Genomic DNA, 11,973 nt, shown 5'->3' on the forward strand with positions numbered 1-11,973 from the left:
TTCATTTTTCCTTAAAAAAAAAAATATCACTTAGGTGAAGTGGTACATGCCTGCCTGCAAAGCCAGTGCTTAAGTCAGAGACAGGAGGCTCACAAGATTGGGACCAGCCTAGTAGATGTAAGGAGACCATCCCCAACCCCTCCACCTTAAAAAGCAAGGTAAATGTTGGTGTGTGTGTGTGTGTGTGTGTGTGTACTTTCTGTCAGAATAGTCATCTAAGTGTTTCCACACGAAAGAAAAGGCTTTGCATCCAGCGCATTTAGGAAACACATAGCACGGCGGTGTGTCAGTGAGGCAGTGTGTCAGTGAGGCAGTGTGTCAGTGAGGCCAGGGGACAGACATTTAGAGACTGGCTTTCTCCTGCATGTCAGAAGAGGAAGCAATTTGCATGATACATGTACAATTCGAGGTTCTGAAACACCGTTGATGGAAGGTGCTACCTGTACTTGCAAACATGCCCTGAGGTACATGTAGTCCTGCTCGGGGTGACCAGCTCTACGAAGGAAATAGCAAACAGAAGACACAAGAGAGGCGCATACAGAGGTTCTAAAAGATAATGAAAAAGAAAAAAAAAAAAACCCATGAATGACTGTTTCCCAGCATATAGTGGGAGGCCGTCTCCCTGTTCCAACAGGACAAGCCTCTCTGGAACGCTCTAGGCTGTCCAGCAGCTAGAAGCAAACGGGAGAGGTGAGCTGTAATTCTAGCTTGGGATTCTGGGAGCAAAAGGAACGGGGGGGGGGGGGGCGTGCATGCTATGGAGACTGGGGGGGAAATCTCAGGAAGGTGACATCCCACAAAGGTGTGCAGTCTTCACCCTATCCAAGGCCTGGTTCAGTCCTGGATCAAGAGATTCTCAACTCCTGCTTGTGGCTCTCTGCCAGTGGCCTCTAGAAGGTACGAATCAGTTCAAGAGTCACCCTAGAGAAGCACACAGAAGCACTGAGGTCAGCCAGGAGGTTGGCAGCGCAGACCCAATACTGGAGAAATCCCGGCTCCATATTTTTACCAGGCCCATGGACAAGCTCCTTAACCCTGAAGGCTTGTCTTCCTCTGCGCAGTGTTGATGCTGACGTGGCCCCTGCACCCCTCATGACCAACATGAAGGAAGGAAAGCAATGTGGCAGATGCTTTGCTCTGTCCCTACGGGATCAACAGACGCTGGCTTTTACTGTTCCTCATAGACGGTGATTTGTATCCTCTCTCACACTGGGCAGTGTGTGAGTGATGTGTGTGTGTGTGTGTGTGTGTGTGTGTGTGCGCGCGCGCGCATATCCTCACTTATGTGCCCTACCTCGCCGCTATCCACAGCCTTACATGCATGAACCATTGGGAACACAGTGGCCAGCCTCGTGTCCTCGCCTGAGGTCCCAACTGAGAGTAGCTTCAGTTCTGCCAGGTGTGTCCTTTCCCTGAGGATCTGAACCTGACACAGGTGGCATGCTTGCTAACCGGTCTGGAGTTTGCCAACACTGTGAATCCCAACAGGGTCGTTAGCAGAAGCATGCAGTCTCACCGTGGCTGTGCTTCAAACAGGAATGCTGGTGGGACCTCTTTCTAGCTTAGCTTCACGAGATCTCGGGAAGAACCCGTGAGTGTTGAGAAGAAGTCACCTTGGAACACCCCCCCCCCCCCCACCAGATGCTGGATTCCATTATAGAACTTCCCAGGTCGCTTTCCTGATTGCATTTTCTCTAGTCAGACACAGGGTGGCACTCTTCATTAAGTAATCTGGCAGCTGTGTGGAAAAATGTCTCCTATGAACTCCTGTGACTCCAGGAAAATGAATTCTTTCCTTTTCATCTGGCCTCAGAGAGATAGATGCAAGATGACAAGAGTCTGGAGTGACCACTGGGCCACTGGGGCTGTGGAGAATTGCTTTCACCTGACGCTCGGCCTTCCGTTCGTTTAATTCTGTATTGATGAAAGGCATGACCAATCACAGTCTAAAAATCTTTTCTCTTCTTCATGAAGGAAGATTGGAGTTGTATTGTGTAAATTAATCCCTTGGGGGAAGACATCAGCATGGCCAGTGGTGGTGACAGGAGAATGAGGGAGGTACCAAGGTCACCATTAACCAACCACCAATCACCATACTGCTGATGGGGGAGGGGAACCCTTTGTCTAAAGAAACTGGATTGAGCTTTGCAGAAAAGGGGGGGGGGGGATGCAGGCTTGCAGAGGAGACTGGCTAACTAACCACTCTCCCCAGCTGCAGTCTGAATTCACACCTTGACACCACAGCCAGTCTGCCAACACTGCTGCCAGAGCATGGCGCCCGCCCACCCCGTGGGATTGGCTTTTAGGGACTAACAAAGAAAATTCTTACATTGGATAAAAGGGAGTGTCCGTAGTTTGTTTTATAGCCCTAATAAGTAATTTTAATGAAACTAAATCACTGTGGTACTGCCAGAGTTTGGGCTTTAGAGGGCCTGGAAGCGGTTTTTCTGTGGTGTGTGTCTGGATTGCAGAGTGTCCGAGTGAATTAGCTGGCACCAATTAAGATAAGTCTTGGATTGCATCAGACGTTCTCCAAATAAGACCCAGGATGGATACGTGATGTCCCCTTGACACATCATTAATTAATTGAAAATGAAATATGCTCTGTTCAAACAAGCTAGCCATAACGCTAAGCCCTGCACCAACCAACCAATGCTTATGGTTTTTGGAGCCTTGTAAGCATAGACTTGCCATTATCAATATTAAATGCCACCTTTACAGAAAGCTTACATGTTTCCAAAGTCCTTTGCAATCAATTGCTCAGGACTTTTAATCCCCCCAAGACAATGTTATTAATTCCATTTAAGAGGACACTTAGCCTAGAAAACCTGGAACTCACTCCCCTGAGAGGGAGGCAGGGAGGGCCAGCCCTCAGCTGGCAGCCTGTGTGGAGATTTGCTGGGCCTGGGCTTAGCCACTTAGTGGTCCCTCTGACAGTTCCTCTGAATCCCAGAAATGAAATTTACAATCTCAAAAATCTTAAAATGTAATCTCAAAACCTTCCCAGCAGCTTTGTCAGGGAGACAGAAATCGCCCAGCAAAATGCAGGATCAACAAGAAAGCACTACAGTCCAAAGGCTGGGAGGCCAGGCCTTAGGTTATGAGGTTCAGGAAATGCCCTGTCAGAGCAGAGGGTAGGGTCTGCAGGTAATGCCGGGACAGTGGCCACAGAGGCCTCCAGTCTCTCTGTTTCCGTCTTAATTAACAAGCCCTGGAGAGTATCTTAGGACCTTTCTCAGGTCTCAGCATGTAAAATTCTCACAATACCAAGTTTATTTAGAGATTAGCCTTCTCCACAAGCTGTGGCTGCTCACTTCCTACTTAAGACATAATTATTTTCCATGGTCCTATGCTAACCCATCCTCAGGAGCCTCTCTGTGAGTTGCCAGGCTTGCTGGAGTCAGAATCCTAACTATCCATGTGGACTTGGTGAGTCTACACTTCCTGCTCCGTTTTTGTTGTTGCTATGTTTGTTTGTTTGTTTGATTGTTTTTCCCATATTACCTTAAATGGTAGAAAAGCTAATAGTTGTTTTCTTCTTTAGTTGGGCCCATCCTGTCCATGTCCCAGATGAGGTTTAGACCTAAGTTAGCGGCTGAGGGTCTGCTAAATCAACGGAAACATTGTGTTGTGTTTATATATCGATCTTCAGCTGTTGTGAGCTGTTTTGGTCAGTGGTGGGAATAGGAGGCGTGAAGTCACACCTTAGGGGTCCTCCACGAGGTGTGATACTCACAGGCTGACAAATGGTGGGATTATTGCTTCCCTCAAGTGCTGGTTATGTCCAGATGGTGCTAAATATCCGGTGCAACACCTCCCATCCCTCCGCCCAGCTCCTCTGCACCCCCTTGAAGTCCTGTGCCTGAAGCCCCCAGTGCTTTCAAGTCCCTGTGCTGGAATCTCCTTGTGTTTTTCCAAGTGAGTCTTCAAAACCATTCAGGAATCCGTTCTTATCATGCCTGTGACATTCTGTGTGTCACCCTCAGTCTACCCCAGTCCTGTGCCATCACACCCAATTTCATGATTTTTTTTTTTTTTTTTTTTTTTTTTTTTTTTTGGCAGAGGACCCCTTTAAGAGCTGCCAGGAAGAGCAGCGTCCATGGCTACCCACAGGCCAGGGCCGTGCTCCAACGCCAGAACTGTGCAAGCCAGACTTGCTGAGTCTGCAGTTACGGCGTCTGTGCTTTTATCTCTTTTTCCACTGCTTCCGCTCCTCCTCCGTTTTGGAACATACGGGATAATATGCTCTGGTCCCTTAAGGATGTAGAGGAAGGAACCATTTCCATATCCACTTGACTCAAGTTACCAGTCAGCTGCTGGCTGAGCAAACTGACCTCAGATGAGTCACAACCTCGCTCACACAAGGTCACAGTTCAGGCAAACTCTGAACGTCCAGTTGAGAGGTTGATGTCTGCACTCGAGAATCTAGTGTAAGCAAGAGGGCGGGGGGGTGATGCTTCGTTCCAGCAGCTCTCAGGCACAGGGCTCAACCCCATTCCGGAGACCACAGTGAGACCATGAGGCCCAGCGGGGATGGGTAGCCAAGGGACAAGAGCTGACAGATCAGGCAAGGTACAGGGCTACTAAATGGGGCCCTGAAAGGCCGCTAGGCTTCCAAAGTCAGGGTGCTTCCAGCCTGTGTGTGTGTGTGTGTGTGTGTGTGTGTGTGTGTGTGTGTGTGTAAGCTGACCTCATAGTTAAGGTGCAGGGTGACAAACTACAGGTCACAGAGGCCACAGGAGGGACTCAGGCAAGTGTCACTGTGACTGGAATGACAGGAGCAGGGTTACCTGTGAGCCACCACTGTGATCCACTCATGTCACCACCCCCAACACCCCCCACTGCATGTCACTGACCCAGTGTGTTATCAAAATTGATCTCCGGGTCACCGGTGAAGTGAAGGGCAACAGGCTTTACGCTACACACCGGTCAACATAAGGACACAGGTCACATCAAGGGGCGTTATTAGATCACCGGGTCAGCACAGAAACCCAATCTTCCACCCACCAGAGGTTGTTGCAAGTTTCCATAATCCAACGGGTTTGATTCCTCCGCACTCATCTTTTCCTGTCTGGCTCCTGGTTCCAGGAAAGCTCTGGGCAGGTTGCAAATGTCTGAATTGAAACAGCTCTTCCAGGGAGAGGATACAACAGACACTGACAGCAGGGCAGAGATATCTGCTTTGCCATGCTGCAAAAAGCTGCAGATCCCACCTGCCCTGACTAGGCTGGCTTCCAGAGCAAGCAGGCTGATCTCAGCCACAGTGTTTCCACATGCCTGACACCCTGCAAACCATGGAATGATGCCTGGGTGTGCTAAGCAGAGGCAGCATCCGGAAGCGCCTGACTTCCTGGTGTCCCGGGGACTGTTGGTAAGGAAGCCAGCTGAGGAGCTGCTGCAGCGGGAAGCAGCTCAAATCAGGGGTCCTAGCAATTGCTTAGGAAGTGGATTTCATCATCATGAGTTGCAAAGTAGAGACAGTAAAGGAGGAAATGGAAAGTTGTTGGGTGGGGAAAATCACTCCATAGTGTTTGAAGGTCACTCCTGCAAATACTATATAAAACTGAAGTTATTGTTCACCGCACCACAAAGAGTGGTCCGTAAAGTCAAAGGTAGTTGAGTTTGTCTTCCTAGAAAATAATATTGGTTAATGAGGCTGTACGTTTCACAGAAAGTGTTCAAAGTTTAAAAAATAATTTTATACTGCAAAACTTGAATATTATATCTATATTGTTAAACGGGATACAATTCACATAGATCAGAAATCAAGAACACCAGAATATATAATATACAGCTTGCTTTCCACTTACACGCTCCACAGCCCTCAGAGTAAAAAAAATTATTTCTTATTGATTTCCAGGACCTTTATTTAATAAGGTCATGGATTAAGAATCATGATTAAGTTTCCAATGCATATACAATCAGTTTATTTATGCTCACATTCATCCTAAGTCTTACACAAATGATAGCATATTATTATAAACTATACCACACCACAATGCTTTGACGAACAATATAGATTGGAGAATCTCCCACACAAAGAACATCTTCAATTTTTTTAGTAACTACATAAAATTTGAGAGTGTTATGTTTGTTTTCGCTTTTTTTTTTTTTAAGCCTTAGCTCTGGCTGACCTGGAACTCTCCGTAGACCCCGTTGGTTTGAACTCACGGAGCCCCACGCGCCTCTGTCACGATTAAAGGTGCATACTACCATGCCCTGATGCTGCACAGAACTTTAACATTACACTCTTTGCTTATTAATAAACACCGACTTAGCCCGTATATTTTGTCACAATAAGTCAATTAAGTCTTGCATGCATGTCACGATGCCCCGGTCTTTATAGCCATCATTTGGGGATGACAATGCTGGGTCAGAGATGCATAAAATTAGCCTCCCAGTGTCTGAGATTCCTCCATCCCAAGCTTCAGTTACTTCTGGTGTTTGAGGTTCCTCCATCCCAAGCATCAGTTACTTCCGGTGTCTGAGGTTCCTCCATCCCAAGCATCAGTTACTTCCGGTATCTGACGTTCCTCCATCCCTAGCTTCAGTTTCTTCCGGTGTCTGAGAGTCCTCCATCCCAAGCATCAGTTACTTCCGGTGTCTGAGGTTCCTCCATCCCTAGCTTCAGTTACTTCCAGTGTCTGAGATTCCTCCATCCCAAGCATCAGTTACTTCCGGTATCTGACATTCCTCCATCCCTAGCTTCAGTTTCTTCCGGTGTCTGAGAGTCCTCCATCCCAAGCATCAGTTACTTCCGGTGTCTGAGGTTCCTCCATCCCAAGCATCAGTTACTTCCGGTGTCTGAAGTTCCTCCATCCCAAGCATCAGTTACTTCCAGTGTCTGAGGTTCCTCTATCCCTAGCTTCAGTTACTGAGTATTATAAAGATGCTTTGCAATTCGGTCAGCCTGAATTTTTCAGTTTTCCTGTTATCAAGGAGGCACAACATCTATTTTCTCTTTCATTGGAAGGTCTACCCAAGGCTTTTTCCCTATTGAGTTCTCAATATTCTCTTTCTTCCCGGCTTCTAGGATCTCTATATATTAAGGGCATAAGTTGTAATAAGTGATTTAAAACAAAGTTTTATTTCTCCTCATCGCCTGTTTTGACTTTTTAATTTTCTAATGGTGGATTTTCACGAGTAAGTCAATATTTTTGTGAGGTTGAAATTAAAAAATCTTTTATTATGCTTAGATTTTAGTTAGAAAATCCTTCACTTAGCCCTGAGTTTATAAAGAGCAATTTCCCTGGTCATGATTTCTCTTGTTTGTGTGTGTGTGTGTGTGTGTGTGTGTGTGTGTTTTAACATTTAAATATTTCATGCATTTGGATTTCTTTTGAAACACACTATAAGGCTGGTAGATATGGTTGTAGCTCTTTTTTTTCTCCAAACACTGATCACAGCCTTCCTTCCTAAGCTTCCTGCACGGGCGGGCTCTGGTCTATGCTGCTTCACCTAGTTTGGAAGTTCATATTTTTATGACCAGCTGCGCAGTCGCCTTAATGCCACATTCTACATAGTAATTTTTCAACGACCATCTGAGTTATAACTTATATGCTAGCTTCCCACATCTTTTGGTGTTCACCTGTAGTTTTATGCCTTTTCTTACTTTTTGTCTTACTTCATATCTTACTTTTATCTAATGCAATAAAGATTTAATTGTTAAAAAATTATAACTTAAAAACTGACAGAGCTTCAACTTCCCCCTCTCTGAAATCTTTGTTTAAGGGCTTTTCTGTCTTTTCCTGAAGTTTGGAACCAAATTCCCAGCAGTGAAAGTATATGTAAAAACATAAAGATCATAAGAACCCTCAACCGATATGTTTTTCAAGTATATTAATCTATAAAACATGCCAGGGAGAACGGAATCTTGCAGTGTCCAACCCACTTGTGCAAAGCTGCCATTGTGCTGACTTAAATAATCATATGTGAAAATTTTAGGGTGTTTGAGTTTCATTTCACAAAACTTTCCACTTCCACACTAGACTTATAACTAGAAATGTCTTTTCTTTATGACTCTGTAGGGGATTCCTTTACATCTTCAAAGCTGTTCATTCCTATATGCCCATTTCATAAACAGTTATGGCAATCAATAGACTTTCTAATTTGTATGTCTTGATTTTGTTTTTCAGGGGTGGGATATTGCTGAGATAGATGTAATTGTTATCATATAAAATTCATTTATTCTTTTAATGCTGGATTTCATTGCTATTTAAGAGTCTATGGATCTAATACCAAGTTTTATTTTTGGACCCATTAAAAGGTAGAATCACCTATAGCCAGCCAGCCATGGTCTCCCTGTTTGTAATGCTGTTCACATCCAAGTCTTACTGTCATTGTTTGTTTTTTGTGGAAGAGATGCTGATCTGCATGCACACAGACACTCATCAGAATGAGCAGAAGAAATAGAGGACCAGGTACAGGGTGGGCAGGGCAACACACGGTCAGGACGGGGGGGGGGGGGCGAGGGGAGGGGGAGGGAGCAGCCCAGGTGGAAGTCAACTGACAAAAGAGGACCACAGCGGACGAGATTAGCAGGAGCTTCCTAAAGAAGTGCACACGTTTAATTCCAGCACTTGGGAAGCATGTGAATCTGAAGCCACCCTAGTCTGCATAGTGAATTCTCGGTTCATCAGGGCTACATAGTAAGACACTATCTCAAAGAAGAGGAGGAGGAGAAGGAGGAGGAAGAGGAAGAAGAGAACAAGAAAAAGAAGAGGAAGAAAAGGAGAAGAAGAAGAGGGAAGGGGGACAAAAGAAGGAGGAGAAGGAGAAGAGGAAGAGAAGAAGAAGAAGAAGAAGAAGAAGAAGAAGAAGAAGAAGAAGAAGAAGAAGAAGAAGAAGAAGAAGAAGAAGAAGAAGAAGAAGAAGAAGAAGAAGAAGAAGAAGAAGAAGAAGAAGAAGAAGAAGAAGAAGAAGAAGAAGAAGAAGAAGAAGAAGAAGAAGAAGAAGAAGAAGAAGAAGAAGAAGAAGAAGAAGAAGAAGAAGAAGAAGAAGAAGAAGAAGAAGAAGAAAAGAAGAAGAAGAAGAAGAAGAAGAAGAAGAAGAAGAAGAAGAAGAAGAAGAAGAAGAAGAAGAAGAAGAAGAAAAGAAGAAGAAGAAGAAGAAGAAGAAGAAGAAGAAGAAGAAGAAGAAGAAGAAGAAGAAGAAGAAGCAGCAGCAGCAGCAGCTTAATAGAGTAACGTTTGCAGAGAAGAGCGTCTGTTCATACTAGTGATGAACACGTGTCCTCCACTGCCATCTTACCGTGTGAAGCTTGGCTGTAGAAGACAGTGGGACGCGTGTGCTTTTCTGAGCCGCACACAGCCCCATCCATCAGGATCCCTCACGTTCCCGTGGAGAAGCCTGAGTGGAAGGCAGGGGTGGGTGACCCTGTGTCCTCTGCCAGGGTTGTTCCTGACATCATTTTTCCTTTAATGGGCACTGGCAAGCACTGGATAAGCTGGACACTTTGTTTGCCAATCCAGACTACCCCACACTTTGCAGTCTGGTAAAGAGACTCCTACTATGAAGCAAAATTCCTGCTCAAAATCTGTCTCGCCTTTACCCTGAGATTCTTCAAGGCAATCCACAGTGGATCCCAAGCATGCTGGGCCAGGGGTCTAGCTTATCAGATGCTGTCCCAGCAGGAAGGAGCTTTGGTTGGGTCTGAGACTAAAGGACGTGGTTCCATTAACTGTCCCCAGGAAACCAATCGCTCCCTGAGTCATCCTCTCCATCTGTCTGGAGAGAGCCGGGCTGAGGCAGTAATGTTTTCTTTGTAAAAGAACTGGGTTTGAAACCATTCGTGGCACATCGAAATAATTTTCTTGGTAGATATATGCTATGGTAGTTAATACTGATTGTGGACTTGATGGGGTCTAGAACCACCTAGAGAGAAACCTCTGGACCTGTCTGTCAGGGAGTTTCTAGATCAGAAGACCCATCCTAAATGGATAGTGTCATTTCATGGTCTGTCCTGTCCCAGCTGAATAAAAAAAAGAGAAGGCAAGCTGAGTACCACGTCCATCCTCTCTATTCCTGACCAGAGAGAAAGTGTAACCAGCTGCCTCTGGCTTCTGATACCAGGATTTCCCTGCCACAATGGACTGTACCTTCAAACTGTGAGCCAGAGTAAACCCTCATTTCCTCAAGTTGCTTCGGTCAAAGCAATGAGGAAAAAAATAACTAAATTGCATGCCCACAAATGCGATCTCTGTGGCATGGCCTGACCTGACCTGAAGTCGCTAGGGATCTAGAGAAAAAAACCCTCTCCTGGTCTTAGAGGTGCGCCACCTCCAAACTTCTCTCAGGAAATGGAAACAGCTTCCAAATGTGAAAACTAGAGACCTGAGCGTGCAGCGCCTCCCCACCCCACACACCACCCAGATCTTTAGTGGAATGTTTAAACAAGCACTGATAACAGGTTCCCCCCCCCCCCCACAGCCCAAATAAAATTTTACAAGGAGAACAGGTGGGTCTGTTTGTAAGATCAACTTTCCCCAAAGCAACAGTCAGACAAGCATCTCAACCTTGCCACTTGGTTAATGTTTCTCCCGCCCGCCCCAAAGCAACGCCCCCCCCTCCCCTCTGTGTGCACGGCTGCCCCTTTGCTTTTCACCTGCAGCCTGCAGGAGTGGCCTCAGTCATGACACAGCGTCAGTCTGTACTTGAATCCTAGATCTCCTCCCCTCCCCCATGGTCTGTCCTGCAGCTGTGGCCTGTGGATACCTGTGTTTCCCTGGGGTCTGCAGGTGTGCCCCTTGAATGCTCCACCCTCGCTCTACTGTCCCTTCCCAGATCCCTTTGGGATGTCTCCATCTCCTGCCTGATGCCTGCCCAGGCCACAGACCCAGCCGATGAACTCCTTGGTGCTTCCCACAAAATTATATCACATCCATAAGATGTTCGGTGGATGCCTCGGGGTTAGGAGGTGACTCTCCCTGTTGTACATCCTCTGAGTTCTTCAGCTCTTTGTTCCTGCCCCAGGGAAAGTGCACCGAAGGCAAGCCTTGAGGGCTGGAGGTCAGGGGCTTTTCTCCCATGGCAACACAAAGCACAGTGTACACGCACAGGAGACAAACGTGAATGGGAGGCAGAGCTCAGGTTCCCCTCCGTGGCAGACACCGGAAAGGCAGAGTCAAGGATGCCCCGGGTGGTTGGAACAACGGAACATAGTTGTTGTCCTGGACAAGATCATGTCCTTTGCTCAATATATTAATATATTGCCTTTATACTAAGTCTCTTGCTAGCCTTGAAAACTTCTCTGGGTTCCCCTGAACGAGGTCTACACACACACACACACATACACACACGTAAGTCTGTCTGGGTTGTGGATGAGGCTAGTCACTGACATATACACAGACACACAGACACACACACACACACACACACACAAGCCTGTCTGGGTTGTGGATGGCAGGCTAGTCACACACACACACTCACACACACTCATACAAGCCTGTCTGGGTTGTGGATGGCAAGCTAGTTACACACACATGCACACACACACTCACACACAAGCCTGTCTGGGTTGTAGATAGCAGGCTAGTTACTCACACACACACACACACACACACACACACACACTCACACAACCCTGTCTGGGTTGTGGATGGCAAGCTAGTTACACACACATGCACACACACACACACTCACACACAAGCCTGTCTGGGTTGTAGATAGCAGGCTAGTTACTCACACACACACACACACACACACACACTCACATAACCCTGTCTGGGTTGTGGATGGCAAGCTAGTTACACACACACACATGCACACACACACACACACACAAGCCTGTCTGGGTTGTGGATGGCAGGCTAGTTACTTACACACACACACACACATGCCTGTCTGGGTTATAGATGGCAGGCTAGTTACTCACGCACAGACACACAGACACACGTGCGCGCACACACACACACACAAGCCTGTCTGGGTTGTGGATGGCAGGCTAATTACACACACACACACGCACACGCGCGC

This window comes from Apodemus sylvaticus, chromosome 23, assembly GCF_947179515.1.
Source record: "Apodemus sylvaticus chromosome 23, mApoSyl1.1, whole genome shotgun sequence".
NCBI classification, from domain to species: domain Eukaryota; kingdom Metazoa; phylum Chordata; class Mammalia; order Rodentia; family Muridae; genus Apodemus; species Apodemus sylvaticus.